The 16542-nt window shown below is 46.9% G+C and overlaps 1 protein-coding gene across 1 annotated transcript in view; it reads right to left on the minus strand.

Annotated features, from left to right (window-relative positions):
* LOC138570070 (N-acetyllactosaminide beta-1,3-N-acetylglucosaminyltransferase 3-like) overlaps window positions 1-16542 on the minus strand; it is a 397006-nt gene that overhangs the window by 143127 nt on the left and 237337 nt on the right. The window lies entirely within an intron of this gene.

Genomic DNA, 16542 nt, shown 5'->3' on the forward strand with positions numbered 1-16542 from the left:
AAGTTATATAATGAAACGGTGAATGCCTCTGCATAACACTTTTCCGTACTGTGAAACATGTACTAAGTAGCTAATAACGCATCACTTGCTACATATTTCTACTAATACACACAAAACATAAATAGACTACAATGCATAAACATATGGGCTTATATATGGAGGGTAAAGTAAGCAATCAAGAGGCAGTATCAATACCAGCTGTGTATAATGTACATGATTGTATTCACGTACAAAAATGATGGCTGTGTTGCAGGCCTACTTCTTCCCCTATATATGTACAGCATAAGATGCGATTACATTCTAAGGAAAGTAGTGTAAGAACATGTGAGAATATCAATATCTATAAATGTAATAGCTTTTGCTGTCAGTAAACAAACCCACCTGGCGAATTTCTGTCAATAAATAAAAACAAGTGGCCCAGATATGTGATGTCATCAGTGATGTCATGAATGATATTTGTGATGTCATCTTTGATGTCCTGGGTGTTAGTCTTAGCAGTGAACGGTGGTGGCGCGAGTTATGGTTGCTTAGCTGGTGTTAGTGTTAGCAGTATGCAGTGGTGCAGGCAGTTATGGTTGCTTAGGCTACCATAACTGGCAAATTTCAGGGGTTTTTCGGTTTTACCGCAAACCATAATGTCATGATGATAACGTTTTTTTTAGGGAATTTCACAGGTTTTTAGTAGCGCAACTCAACCATAACGTCCCCTTAACAAATTTTTTTTTGTGTAAATATATATAAATAATATATATATATATATATATATATATATATATATATATATATATATATATATGTGTCAACCTTCCACAATACTACAGTAATCCACAAAGTGTACCAGTTTCCACAATCCGTAGTACATATAGAGTGTTTGGGCAATTTGCAAAATGCAATTAGAAGCACATTTGGTCAATGCTTAGATAACAAGTAACAAATCAAGTGAATTGAATACTGATTAACATATATCACCAGTTTATAGGTAATAGCCAGCCCCAGGTATTACATGTTGTGACATGCTCATTATCATATACGGCCAGTTCTCAGATGCTCAGTTACACGTACACTTGATTCCTTCATGCTCAGTTAAGGGTAGGGCCAGCTTCCACATTCCGACTAGCAAGCATGGTCAGCTACCACATAGCCTTTAGCAGGCGTGGCCCACACATGCACACTAAAGTTCTCACAAGCACAGCTAAAAAGGATGGGCAGTACAAAATGTCAAGTAACAGACAGAGCCATTATGCATTATAACGAAGCAGCTAGCATAACAAGTCTCTACTGTCTCATTGACAGACACAACCAATGATCAAATCCTCAGTAATGGATATTCAATGCTACCAGTCAGTCACAGATATGGCCAGTTCCTTCATGCCCAGTTAGTGGGAGAGCCTCATTCACATGTCCAACCTTTATCAGCCACCATAGGTGGGACCACTAGGCTGGTGGTGCTGTGTTTTGGATCCTTCAGCACTCTGAGCAGGCTGCAGCAACAGCTCCAGCCCCTTGATATGGGCCCCTGTTCTGGCCACCACTGGCTGCTTGTTTGCCTGATGCCTTGTTCACATACAAAGAAGAGCCCTTTGCTGCACTTACATTTATATACATCGAAGAGCAATGCTCTTTTGATCGTAAAAAAATGTTTTACAATAGTTCAGATGTGAGCAGCAAGCTTATAGGGTGAGTTTGTGTGACATTCTGACCAGGGTTGCGCAGTGATTTCATTGCTGGAAATAAACATTGAGGGGGAAACAATCTTTTGTTTAAGCCACTATCCAACACCTTCCCCAAATATTCTAGGACTTGAGTTTGTTTATAAAGTTGCACCAGTCCTAAAATATGTTGGAAAGGGTGTTTTGTGGGTTAAAACAAATATCGTTTACCTCTTGATGTTTATTACCAGCAAATAAATCACATATAACCATGACCAGGCTGTGGAGTGGAGCAAATTCAAGAGTCTCGAGGGACAATACATTGGTGGACATACATAGATTAAGGACAATCAACATTAGACATTTTTAAGTACAGGTAGGTGGTACGGGCCACTGTGTTAGGGATGTGACCATGAAGGGTGAAGTGCTAGAGTGGAGGTAGAGAAGGTGATGGACAGAGGCAGGTTTAGTAGTGACGAAAAAATGTTAGCTTGAAAGCGGATGAGAGGTAGGTTAAGAGGGTAACTCGGAGGCGAGGAGGTAAGCTTTCAATCTGGGCTTGAACAAACCTGTTTCTTGGCTGTCAGGAAGAGGAACATTGCATGCAAGTTGGGCAAAAAGAGAAGCCATTTCACCATAAAACCACAAATCTTAACCAACACTTTGGGCTAGATGACATATTTAACTCAGGGAAATATGGACAGGGCCGTTCATGTAGGAAAGGATCAATCTGAACTTTTGTATGGTATGGTATGTTTTATACTGTGCACATCACCGCCATCGTGGCCTTAAATGCTGAACATTGTTCACGTTGAGGCAAACGGTGACCCCACTCAGGGTTATAGCGAGGTCGTGGTCTGTGGGGTCTGAAGGAAAGGGACCTTCAGAATCCAAGTAGGAAATCGATGTTCTAGTGGCCCTTCGGGTCTAGTGTCCTAAGCATAGCCCTGCCCTATCCATCCTCTATCAAGAAGTCAGACAGTTGCTCCAACCAAGAGTCTGCCTTTGCGGCTATCTTGCCATGGACTATATCCCCTTCCATGAACACAGTCTTCACATCGGCACACAGGGAACCGGTATTTACGACGTGCACTCAGAAACACCACAGGTTTTCTGCCTCTGCTTTCCCTCTACCAGAGGCGTAGACAGGGTAGGTCCTGAGTGGGCAAGGCCCACCCGCAATCTGTAAGTGCCACTCAGCAGCGCTGTGTGTGCATTTACAGATATTAATGTCACTGCGGTGGGCCCAACTACATCAGCTTCAGGCCCCATTTGCTAGACGAACATGGCTACTCCTCTGCCCTCTACCCCATTAACACCTCCCTCCCATTTTTCTTACAGAGCCATGTGCAACGAGGACATCAATACTGGCAGAAGGGCGCTATATAAAACCACTTACCTTACCTGGAATACTGGTATTCTTGGGAACTTTGGGATTGGCAAATTGATGCTTCATCTGCAGGCTTCTCTCTTTGATCCTGGACCTAGAGAGACCGGCGCCATGCCAGAAGCTCCCTCTGACCAGCTGGATCGCCTTCATTTGGAATATTACATTTTCAAAGATCTTTTGCTGTAACATTTGTAGTGTGTTCACATGAAAACAGAAAACACGTGTAATTAAGCAGAGCCCAGGAAGCAACATCTTCTGAAGAACAGGCACTATGGGCTTCATTACATGGTAGGCGGTAACCATGGCGCCATTAGCGCCATGGTTGCCGCCAGTATTTTACCGTTTCCGCCTTGGTGGATGGCGGAATTACCGCCTACTCCAGGGTGAGCGGGGGCGGTAATTCCCCATTCACCAATGCACTTCCCCATTCCCATTTTTGCCCCAGCGCTCAATGGGAATGGAGAAGGAGCTAATTACGGTACCGCAAATTGCAGTACCGTAATTAGCAACAAGGTCCCTTAGCGGGCCCGTTCCTTAACGGCTGGTAAAACCAGCCGTTAAGGGCGGGTCCCGCAAAGGGACCTCGTAGTAAGGCGGTAAGGGTTTACCGGTACCGGTGCCCTTACCGGTACCGGTAAACCCTTACCACCTACCGTGCAATGAGGCGTCTTTCAAAGTTAGGTCTGTTTCTCGCGCTGCAAAGTGAGGCCATTTTACTGCTCGAACCTGGTGACAGCCTTGTGTGCACCAGGACAGTGTGATGTTGAAGGTTTCACGTTTCTTAACACGCACAGATACAACAACCACTGGCATAGCCAATGTTTTGACTTTTTGATAACAAAAGCTTCATTGTGTTGGTGGCATGAGACTAGAGAGGGACGACGCAATGCATTGGCAGTGCTGGAGCTCCTCTCTTGCCTTCCTGGACAGGGTCATATGTCGGCATACGTAGGCAATAATGCCGTATGAGGCAGGCTATAACGTGCAGTAACGACCTGCCGTTCTGAGGTAATGGTCCAGCTGAAGCGAGGGAAATGGCACAGAGTGGCAGGCTGTAACACACGCCACAGCCCGCCTCGAATGGTTTAATTGTCATAAGCACCCTTTGCTGTGTAATTAAATGCAAAGGGAATCATTTAAAGAAAGAATGAAAACAAGGGTGCAGGCTCATGAGACACACGCTGTCTTGCCGGGCCACCAGTGTGGCATGTGGGCGTGCCCATTGCGCCAGCGCAAGAAGAAGTGTGTGTCACACCTGTCTAGATTTGAAAATCAAAAACTCTGAGATGCCACGCCCATGGATATTTGAGACCCCACCCACCGTCCCCACCCACAGGGTGAAATAACTTCAGTCGCAGGCTGGGGGATATATTCCAAGTTCTTGCCCTAATGTGCACAACCAGACACCTCCTTGTCTCATTGCACTTCAAAGGCTTGCAACGTTTGAACCCATTCCGCATGGCCAGGTAAACAGCAGCGAGCACGGCCCTACAAAATGCTGCCAAAGGTCCGTCAATGAAAAATACATTGCAAACTCTATTCATATCAAAATTATTTTAAAAATATAGATGTATTTATTATGTAAACATGATGTCAAAACGGTCCCTTTTAAACCCACAGGTTTTCTTGCGAGATGCTTTCCCCTTGCAGAGCCGACCTTGCGGGGGGGGGGGGCGAGCCGGGCGCCTTCAGCCCCCCACCACGCCAGCTCAGGGGAGTCTTTCAAGGGCTCCCCCGAGGAGGCGCAGTGAGAGAAGGCGCGGCAGGCGCCCGATTGTTATTAAATGCGGCAGCGGCGGAGCGCATATAATAACAATTTGATTTGATTTGATTTTATTTGCTTGTATAGCGCGCTAAACCCTTGGGTAGCTAGGCGCTTAACTTGAGGACGTGTTACACACATGTTATACATAGTAAGATACAATACAGAAAATTGCATATATACAATATTTACATTGTGTACAGGATTTACAGTAGTGTGCATCATATGACACTGTGGAAGACTGTTTCGATATTTACATAGATATGCCGTCAGGTGTTATGTGGGTGATGTTTGGGATGGGATGGTCTGGGGGTGTAGCCAGGATTTTACTTTGAATCGGAAGTGCGGGGGGCAGGGAGTTCCAGGTTTTGGCCGCTAGAACTGGGAATCTGGATCCACCTGAGTTGTGGAGTCTGAATTTGGGGAAGTTGAGGCAGTGGGTGTATTTGGCTCTGGTGGGTCTCGACAAAGTTTTCCAGGAGAATTTGTCTATAAGATATTTGGGCGCTGTATTCTTGAGGCATTTGTGGGTGATCATGAGTGTTCTGAAGGTTATCCTGTCTTTTATGGGGAGCCAGTTGGCTGCCAGTCTAGCTTGGGATATGTGGTCGGAATGTGGGATGTTGAGAGCTGCTCTCAGGGCATTGTTTTGAAGGATTTGGAATTTCTGGATGTTTTGTTTGCGGGTGCCTAGATAGAGGGAGTTGCAGTAATCGATTTTGATAGTATTAAGGCTCTGGCCAATTTGATACAGTTTTACGTGGACAGGAAGGGCCTGCAGGCAGTTATTAGTTTAGTGGTATATGCTGAGGAGGAAGCTATGGCATTCACTTGTCTAGAGAGTGAGAGGGTGGAATCGAGGTATACCCCTAAAGTTTTGGCGTTGTTGGAGACTGATAATATTGCCATCTATATTAAAGGAGTTGCATTGAGGGTTAAGTTTATTTAGGCGTTGTCTGGATCCAATGAGTAAAACCTCGGTTTTGTCGTCGTTGAGGCAAAGGCCAGGCTTGGCCATCCAATCTTGGATATTGCTGTAGATTTCATTGAGACGGGCGGAGTCGGACTCGTAGTTGGCAGAGAGTGTGATGAGGACCTGAGTATCATCAGCGTAGTTGGTGTATGGGACATTCATATCATCTAAGAGGTCAAATAACACCTTGGTTAAGATTTTATACAGCATGGAGGAGACGGAGGAGCCTTGGGGGACCCCGCAGGTGATGGGGGAAGGGTCAGTGTCTGAAAAGACCCTCATAGATCTTTCAGATAGGAAGGATTGGATCCATTTGGCTGCGTTAGGTGAGAAGGCAGCTGAGGTGGTTAGGTGCGAGGTAAGGATGTTGTGGTTCACTAGATTGAAGGCCGCAGAGAGGTCCAGGAGTAGGAGGAGGGAGGGATGGCCTTTATCTTTTGACTCATCCATTTGGATCTCCAGATCAAGAAGGGATGTCTCCGTGCCATGTATTGGTCTGAAGCCGGATTGACAGAGGCCCAAGAGGTTGTGAGATTCAAGATGGTTTTGTATTTGTATGTAGGCTGCTTTATCAAGGTTTTTAGTAGGAATGGGACTGTGGTGATGATAATTAGTGGGAATGTTAGGGTCTAGAGTGGGTTTGTTGATCAGTGGTTTGACCCAGGCGTCTTTGAGATTTTTGCGCACTGTACATGAGGCAAAGGAGGTGTTGATCAGTGAGGTGATGAAGGGTGCAAGGTCTTTGGCTCCTTCTTTGATTATGGTAGCTGAGCAAATGTCTCCTTCACATTTGGAGGGTTTGAGGCTGGCAATTATGGATTCTACCTGTGTGGTGGTGACAGGCACGAATTTGAAGAGGTTAGTGGTGTTGTGGTGATGGCTTTGGGGGGCAGGGCTGATACCTTTGGAGGCTAGGAGTGTTCTTTTAGTTTCAATTTTGTTCTGTAGTAGCGCTATTTTGTCCAGTAAGGCCTTCTGAATTTTGGTGCACCAAGAGGCATCTTTGAGGCAAGTATACTGTGGGGGTATAGAGGATTCCATTTCCCTGAGGATTGTGAAGAGTTCCTTCACGTTTGAGCTACCATTTTGAATTCTGTTGTTGAAGTATTGTTTTTGGTGTTGATGATGGCAGTTTTGTAGCTGGTTGCAGCTGCTCTGAAGAAAGCCATGTTTAGTTCCTGTGTGAACCATTTATTTAGGTGACTAGATTGTTTGGCTTTTCTGGTTTTGAGGGGGGCTATTTGGTCAAGAGCTAGCAATAAGTTCTTATTGAAGATGTTGACTAAGTTTTCTGGGTCTGATTCGTTGGTGGAGGAGGGCTTGATGATAGGCTAAATGAGAGGGCAGAGGGCCTCAAGGGTGATGGATTCCTTGTGGTGGCTGGTGGTGCTTGGGGAGGTGGTGTCGAGTTATGGAGGGGGACTTCTAGTTCAACATGTATGATGTGGTGGTCTGACCATGCGCATGGGTTGTTTGAGAGTAGATTAAGGTTAGAGTTTAGGTTTGCGACCCAGTCAAGGGTTCTGCCTTTGCACTGGGTGGGTTCAGTATGCTGATGCACCCTACTCATATCATTACCTCGCGAGGAGGTTAAAGATGAAATGGCACACGCTGGCACCCCCCCGCCCGGCCTCCTGTTGACCAGGGGTTCACGGGGTGGCGGAGTGGGGGGGGGGCGCCAATTTGTCCAGGCCACTGCTGCCCCTAAGGCCGGCCCTGTCCCCTTGTGATCCTCAACAGACAAAAAGGGCAGCCTTCAAACATTAAAAAAGCCAGAGGCTGATATCGTACGAGGACGGACCACATTTCTAAGGTTGGAAAGCAGCTCTTGATGGCTCTCTGCCTCCCTTTTACCTTGGAAACCTGGAGTTTTCACGCTGCTCCCCAGAGACCCGTAGAAGAGCGTCAACAACCGGAGGCTTCGGGCTAATCCCGGAGGGTAGGCAGGTCTGGGTGCTTGTGTGTGATGGTGAGTAGGACCCTAGAAGGAGGATAAGAGTGAAATCCACAGCGGGCACAGACAACCAAAGGAAGCACAAGGAGCGATCAAGCGGTGCAGTGGAACAGGGGTGCTGCAGATAAAGGGTGCCGCCAGCTCACACGATGTAAAGTGTCAGTTAACGACTTTCTGTTAGTGAGTCACTCACTAATTGAAAGTCATTGTCTGACACTTTACATGGCAGTGAGGGACAGAGGCGCAGTGCCAGCACCTATTCAAGAATCACGCCACACCTGGCATGGCTCTAAACGCACTACAACCTGTTGACAGTAATTATCTGATTTGCTGAAGTGTAGAACTTTGTGTCTCTTTCAAATGCGACAGCACCCTTCAAACTTTGACCCCCTTGCCCCAGAGAAAGGGGTCATCAGTACACGAGCAACTATTCTCATTCCCACAGTGAACTATACTTTTTCCGTCTTTGCATTCTGGTATTTGTTTGTAGCCCGTAGAACTTTGGGGGCGGGACAGGGGTCGGCCAAAAATCGCGCAAAGTTTGCTGGCAGACCTGGTGCCGGAAGTGGGTTTTGCAGTTGCCAAGCTGTGGTGCGACTTTAGGTTAAGGAGCAGGGAGAAAAACATGGCGTCCTGGAGACAGCGGTGACAGACTACAGGGAATGTGGTCTTCTGGCAGATAATGCCTGGGTTCCCAATGTCCTGATTGGTTGCCACGCCTACTCAGGGTGTTAATGAAAGGCAGTGTGCGAAGTTTGCTTCTAGACTTCAAGCTACCTTCGTTTACACCAACCAGGACCTTTCAAAACCTCTGCCTGCCCCATTAAATGCTAGTAAACTAGTAATTGGCACTGCCATGGCCTACATTTCATTTCAAGGGCACTGTCCGGTTTACCTATCTTTACTTCTAAGCATATAAGCTGGTCCGGAAATATGCTGGTAGTGCATGAGGCAGAGGCAGTCAAATGCCAGGCCCCTCTTACTTTGACTTACATTACCCCACTCCTGTGGACTTTGTAGAGGCACTAGCCTGCTTAGAAAATGTAGCTCAGTTGATTAATGCACACGGTGAAGAGATCTACACTCACCCGGAAGACCCTAAGATTGAATATTGTCAAAAAAGCTCAATGGGTTAGGGTCCAAGCTGAATACATCTATGTCTAACCATCAGGTCACATGTTTGAATTCCAATACAGCGTTCTATTGCTAAATAGGTCTTCAATAGGTTCAATGTAATAGTACCAAGAGTTTTAGTGATTCTCACTGTCACGTGACAGCTGCTTTAGAGATCTGTAGGAGCACTTTTCAGGACAGATGCAATGTGTAATGGGATGGTATTAATACTTCTTACAGTTAATAGACAGTGGGCCTCATTACGACCCAGGCGGAGGACCATGATGCTTTTAGCACCATGGTCCATGCCGGTGTCTGCCATGGCGGAATGGGGAATTACCACCCCATTCCGAGTTTGGTGGGGCGGTAATTCCCCATGCCGCCATGGCCCTTCCCCATTCCCATTTTTGCCCCATAGGGCTCAATGGGAATGGGGAAGGCGCTAATAACGGTACCGCAAATTGCAGTACCGTTATTAGCACCAAAGTCCCTTTGCGGGTCCCTACTTTAACGGCTGGAAAAACCAGCCGTTAAGGTCGGGTCCCGCAAAGGGACCTCGTAATCAGGCGTTAAGGGTTTAACGGCGCCGACCCCTTTTACGGCGCCGTTAAATCCTTAACACTAGGGTCGTAATGAGGCCAAGGGCAAGGGTACTGCAATTTGCGGTACCGTTATTAGCGCCTTCCCCATTCCCATTGAGTCCTATGGGGCAAAAATGGGAATGGGGAAGGGCCATGGCGGGATGAGGAATTCCCGCCCCACCAACCTCAGAATGGGGTGGTAATCCCCATTCCGCCATGGCGGACACCGGCATGGACCATGGTGCTAACAGCACCATGGTCCTCCTCCTGGGTCGTAATGAGGCCCCAAGTGTTGTACTCATCAGCAAGGCTGATATACTTTCAAAAGGTCGACTCCGGGAGTTCTCTGCAGGGCTGCTTTTCTTTCAAGGGCACTTATTTTCATTTTCAGCAGAGAAGCCACTGAATGGAAGGGCTTGACTGGTACTGCCCTGAACAACTATAATAAATAGGTGCCACTTCATTGCTTTTTCCTATGCCTGACAGTTCACTGACTGCACCAGCCCTACATACTTTTTAGAATGATCCTGTAATTTAAAATGACACTGTTTATCATGGTATCATCACGTCGCTGTGCTTGGCGAGAGCTGTGATTCCAGTTCTGTCTACACATTTCTGGCGGGTGTTGTTATTGGCATCGCCTGCGCACACTCTTAGAACAATACGCGAGGAATTGTGAAATAAGAGAAGTTATTGGCATCACCTGCGCACACTCTTAGAACAATACACGAGGAATTGTGAAATAAGTGTCTCCCTGCCAGGTCTCGAGCTCAGCTGTGCTGTGCACATGCAGCATATCTTGGAGCTGCCACATTGCCTCAGAGTTTTCTGCTGAAATCACGGCACTTCCAAGATGGCCGCCGGCTTTTGACTCTGTTCCAGCATGTTTTCCCTGCACACTCGTGTGGTGTGATTGGCCATTGCGATGCTTTTCCTGACCAACTCGGACCGACATGTTTTAGCTGCCCCCCCCCCCACGCCGATCACCTGTGATGCTGTGTGTGTGTCCCCCGTCTGGTCGCCTGTGATGCTGTGTTTATCCCCCCCGCCTGGTTGCCTGTGATGCTGTGTGTGCCCTCCACCCCCCCGGTCGCCTGTAATGCTATGTGTGCCCCCCCTCCTCCCAGGTCGCCTGTGATGCTGTGTGTGCCCCCCGGTCACCTGTGACGCTGTGTGTGCCCTCTCCACTCGGTCACCTGTGATGCTCTGTGTGCCCCCCGGTCGCCTGTGATTCTGTGTGTGCCCCCCTACACCCCACCTGGTGGCTGTGATGCTGTGTTTGCCCTCACACCCCTTTCTTGCCCTTCAATTCCTCCTCCTCCCCCTCCCCGCATCCCACTCCTCCAAGCCTGAAAGTCACTCCCAATGAATCTTTGCATAAACATGCTGTTGCCACCCTGCAACATGGGGTAGGCACCATGTATTTGCCCACTGATTTGACTTTCGCATCTGTGTGCTGCTGCCGCCCTGCAACATGGGGTAGGCACCATGTATTTGCCCACTGCTGGACTTTCTCATCTGTGTGCTGCTGCCGCCCTGCAACATGGGGTAGGCACCATGTATTTGCCCATTGATTTGACTTTTGCATCTGTGTGCTGCTGCCACCCTGCAACATGGGGTAGGCACCATGTATTTGCCTATTGCACGATTTTCGCATCAGTGTGTTGCTCCCGCTTTGCAACATGGGGTAGGCACCATGTATTTGCCCTTTGATTTGTTTTTGCATCTGTGTGTTGCTGTCGCCCTGCAACATGGGGTAGGCACCATGATTTTGCGCACTGACTTGACTTTGCATCTGTGTGTTGCTGCCGCCCTGTAACATGGGATAGGCACCATGTATTTGCCCACTGACTTCTGTGTGTTGCTGCTTCCCCCAGGCTCAATCGATGTGATCACCATGTACTTCTCTTTTGCAAGTTCCACAATGTAATTCACCTCCTACGCTTTCTTTTCTGTAACCTGAAGCACTTACCGTAACCGTATTCTTAAGTTAAAAGCGCCTAGATACCTCTGAGTTTTGTGCGCTATATAAGTGTAAAAAAAAAAATACGAATAATAATAGCACACACACAGCACACGTGTGACCAGCGCTGCTTACTGGAAGGACCCAGCATACATTGCAATGATATTTTAACGAACACGATTGATGTTGTTTACTATTTGATACAGACTTTACTAACATGAGCCCTTACCCATCTGTTCCTTGGAGAGATAAAGCTCCCTTTAGCCGGACCTGAAATTCATTGGGGGTCATTACGACCCTGGCCTAGGGGTTTAACGGCACCGTAAAAGGCTGCAACGCCGTTAACCCCTTAGCGCCTAATTACGAGGTCCCTTTGCGGGACCCGACCTGAATGGCTGGCCTGGAACAGCCGTTAAAGTAGGGACCCGCAAAGGGCCCTTCGAGGTAATTATGGTACCGCAATTTGCGGTACCGTAATTACCGCCTTCCCCAGTCCCATTGAGCCCTATGGGGCAAAAATGGGAATGGGGAAGTGCCAATGTTCAATGGGGAATTACCGCCCCGCCAACCTTGTAATGGGGTGGTAATTCCCCATTGAACATTGGCGGACTCGTTACAACACCGGCAGCAACCATGGTGCTAATAGCGCCATAGGTTACCGCCAGTGTTGTAATGAGGGCCATTGTCTAGCTTAAAGATATTATTAAAAGGTGAGGTATTAGTGAGTTAGTGTCTTATCAGGTACAGACACCTGAGTAAATCTAGCAGTTATCCCAAACACAATGTTACATGCATGGATCTGTGAGCTTTGGAGCTTTGACAGGAGATAACCTTTGGAGAATCTGAGTATCAAAAACAGCATAGCTTCATCTGATCTTGTTTATTATCAGGAGCATAGTTCTGAGTGATCCTGCTTATTATCAGGGGCATAGCCCTGAGTAAGTCTGTATTATCAGGAGCATAGCTCGGAGAGATCCTGCTTATTATCAGGGGCATAGCCCTGAGTGAGTCTGTATTATCAGGAGCATAGCTCTGAGTGACCCTGCTTATTATCAGGAGGATACCTCTGAGTGAGTCTGTATTATCAGGGGCATAGCTCTAAGTGATTCTGTATTATCAGGGGCATAGCTCTAAGTGATTCTGTATTATCAGGGGCATAGCTCTGAGTGATCCTGCTTATTATCAGGGGCATAGCCCTGAGTGAGTCTGTATTATCAGGAGCATAGCTCTGAGAGATCCTGCTTATTATCAGGGGCATAGCCCTGAGTGAGTCTGTATTATCAGGAGCATAGCTCTGAGAGATCCTGCTTATTATCAGGGGCATAGCCCTGAGTGAGTCTGTATTATCAGGAGCATAGCTCTGAGAGATCCTGCTTATTATCAGGGGCATAGCCCTGAGTGAGTCTGTATTATCAGGAGCATAGCTCAGAGTGACCCTGCTTATTATCAGGGGCATAGCCCTGAGTGAGTCTGTATTATCAGGAGCATAGCTCTGAGTGACCGTGCTTATTATCAGGGGCATAGCCCTGAGTGAGTCTGTATTATCAGGAGCATAGCTCTGAGTGACCCTGCTTATTATCAGGGGCATAGCCCTGAGTGAGTCTGTATTATCAGGAGCATAGCTCTGAGTGATCCTGTTTATTATAAGAGGCATAGTTCTGAACGAGTCTGTATTATGAGGAGCATAGCTCTGAGTGATCCTGTTTATTATCAGGAGGATACCTCTGAGTGAGTCTGTATTATCTGGAGCATATCTCTGAGTGATCCTGCTTTTTATCAGGGGCATAGCTCTGAGTGTGTCTGTATTATCAGGAGCTTAGTCTGAGTATGCGTATTATCATCAACATGAGTGGGGTTGTGTATTATCAGGAATACAGCAGAAGTGAGTATTGGACTGAAGAAGGTGAATATGTTGACAGTGTCACTGCTCTGATTCTTCTCCACATATATGCAGAGCACTGCACTGTTGACCATAATATCTTACTTAACTCCCTCCTGGTGCAGGTTGCAGCCGAGGGCACAGCAGTGGCATGGCCCAGGTCCTTCCTGCCTTTCTCGGTGGAGTTCCACAGGGCTTCACCCTTTCACCTTTGCTTTTTAATCTGTATCTCTGATGCCTGGTACATTTTTACATGACTTTGGCATCCATTTCCACTCCGCCGGCTGATAGATTGGATGCTGATTGGATGAGTGTTAGCACTGTCATCCAATCCAGAGATTGCATGGCACCCATTGATTGGTGGATGCTGTGCCCTTGAGTTAAGCATCAGTCACTGATATCGTTCCTCGCTAGTCACTCTACACATCATTTTCCTTCTCTCTTGGCTGGTTCTTAAGGTTATCCCCAAGGTACAGTTCCAAGGTGATGCTGTGTACCTTGGAAATGTTTGCACCCTATCATTCCTTATCAATAGCATCCGTGCATGATCTGAGCTGCCGCCATGATGCTGATCTTTTGCTCAGTCTGCCGATAGTGCTGTAACCAGTGGTTGCTTCTGTGCAATGAGGATACTTTGGAAAATTCTCCCTTGATCTCAGGGCCATGGCAATAAGCGTTCATGTTGCCTCTTTGGCAATGATCTCTAGCTCGGTCTTCTGGACTACCTGGTCATTCAGAAGGTAGCTGCTCAACTAGCCACTGAAGCTCATCATTTGGACCCCGCATTTCCCCACTTGGCCAACCTTCACATGCTCCCTGTCAAACAGAGAATATCTTTCAAGACCCCATGTATTACTCCCAAAGCATTCCATGGACAGGGGCCATCCTTCTTGTCTCCTAAGCTATCTCACTGCACTCCTTGCCCTACTCTCCCATTCGCTCTGTTTCTAGGTTCCGTTGAACTCTCATAGGCGGTCGAGCTTTCACCACGCTGTCTCCTGAGCTCTGGAACCACCTCCCTGGGCATGGTCATGCTATGCAAAACCGCTCATCCTTTTGGATTGAAGGGCTCTGCGATTCCCACTGAGGGCCCTGCATCTCTCTTCTCTCTTTCCCTCCTCCCATTCCCTTCTTCACTATGCCAAGATGCATTTGGTGAGTGACCACAACAAATGTACCAATACCTCTGAGCGAGCCTGTGTATCGTCATGCACATAGTATCATAAGAGGCTCATATATATTATCAGCTGCATCGTTTGAGTGAATCTGGACATTAGCAGTTGAACAGTGTCAGTGAGTCTGGTTATTATCAGCAACACAGCTCTGATCGACCTGGGTATCAGCAGATTCATGGTCTGAGCGATTTGGCATCGCTGCTCCTGCTATTGCTGCAGACCCGAGAAATATCTCTGCAGCCATCTAAACAACTTAAAGGGATTCCATTAATGTGGTGGCCCCTCTGTTGTGGTAAAATACACTCAGCACTACTGCTTAGTAAATAGATGATGGGTCAAACAGGTTTTGTCCCAATCCGTATTATTCAGAAACGTGTGCACTAGTGCAAACATGATCAGGGCGTTATGTTGTACTCAGTTTACTTCCTAAACTAAAAAGAAATGTGTTTTATCTTATGCAGGAACCATAGTAAAAACAGTCGGCTTCATTATTTCTTTAGTGAAAACATTTTAAGATAATTTGGATTTTGGTAAAACCTGTTTGCTCCATTCGCTACCCCATGAGCAGTAAAACCTGTGCTACGTTTCTTTGTACAAGGTCAAAGTTTAAATATCCTGGCCCTTGGAGAGCAAAGTAGACTCCTCCATTTCTGTTTTTGTGCAAATAAATACTGGAAGGAAAGAGGAATTTCCGTCTGTATTTATGTGTAAAAATCAAAACAAATAGAAAACAGGAAGCCTTGACTGGAAAGAACAGACTTCTGAGTGAATCAATAAATTAATCAAAAAAGAACAGTAGCACCCCATGTGCTCACGATGCAGAGACTGGCCCTGTTGATCACACTAAGGATGTCAAATCCCAAGCAGTTACATGGCCGTGTTTTATAAGATTCTACAGGCTCTCAGGCAAAAACAATGGTCTGTGACATTTTCGTTGCAAGTGCTACAATAACCATTTATCTGAAACTATGCTGATAACCTTTACCAACTGCCCAATAGCCAGAGGCCGCATGCTGTGGGCGTGGTTTTCACTTCAGCATCCCTTCCTACCATGACATCTTCCACATTAACCCTTCACTGACACATCGAGAAAGCTCCGGAATGGCGCAGACACTTGGACTATACATGTACATTTACACGGACTTTCCCATGTGAAAACATTTTTGTGAATCGGGTCCTTGGTTAGTTGACTAAGACTAATGCAGTCTGTTACTAGGGATCCGGGGCGTCACAGAGTTCCAAGATGATATGATGGCTTACGGTGCCACTAATTCAGAACATAAGAGATACAAGGCGGTCTTGAACAGACTCCAGTCCAAAGGTCGCTCCAGAGAAGCAAAGAAGTAGAAGGTAAGGAGGTCCTGTGGTTTTACCGACAACAAACGGCAAACACTTTGAAGTGATTTACTTCAATGCTATTACTCCGAAATACTTTGAAATGATATATGTATTTTTGGGGTAAAGGGTAAAAAGGGAGTGGGGAGGTGTTTGGAGTGAGGGTGGGAGTGGAAGGGAAATTTGAAGACCATTTTCTAAGTAATACCATCAAAGGGTTTTCAGTCGGTGAATGGAGGGTTAGTCAAATGAATTACCGGAGTCACTCATTAATGGAAGAGGGATTTTGGCAAAGAGCAGCACAGGGTTAGCAGTCAGGGATTTCCCAGATGCAAATAATAAATACACGCTGAGATCGTTCCTGGGTAGTTAGTGCCACCATGTTTGAACTTACACACATAGCCCTTGAGGGGGTATATGAAACTTAATTCTACGATCACACGACATGCTCGCAAACAAAGTCTGGGAACAGTTTTGTGTCAGAGTACGGCTCATGGAGAAAAGGTCTTGTTGTTTGTGTCCTCAGCAGTGTCAGAGACAAAAGCTTGTTGCTTTTAGTACTCTGCCTGGGGAGGAGGCGAACCAGCAAGTTAGACTGTCGGGGTGAAATTCTGCCGGGGTCGGCCGGGCCGCCCGCAGACCTCCGGGCAGGGAGGCCCCAACTCCTCCCGTGTATATCTCGGATCGAGACAGAGTATGAGGCACACACAAGGAGCAAGGCAACTTCTGCTGTTTATTATGCAAACGGCAGGGATGGGTCAAGGAGCG

The sequence above is a fragment of the Ambystoma mexicanum genome, chromosome 1p (genome assembly GCF_040938575.1).
Source record: "Ambystoma mexicanum isolate Mex_15411 chromosome 1p, UKY_AmexF1_1, whole genome shotgun sequence".
In the NCBI taxonomy this organism is placed as follows: Eukaryota; Metazoa; Chordata; class Amphibia; order Caudata; family Ambystomatidae; genus Ambystoma; species Ambystoma mexicanum.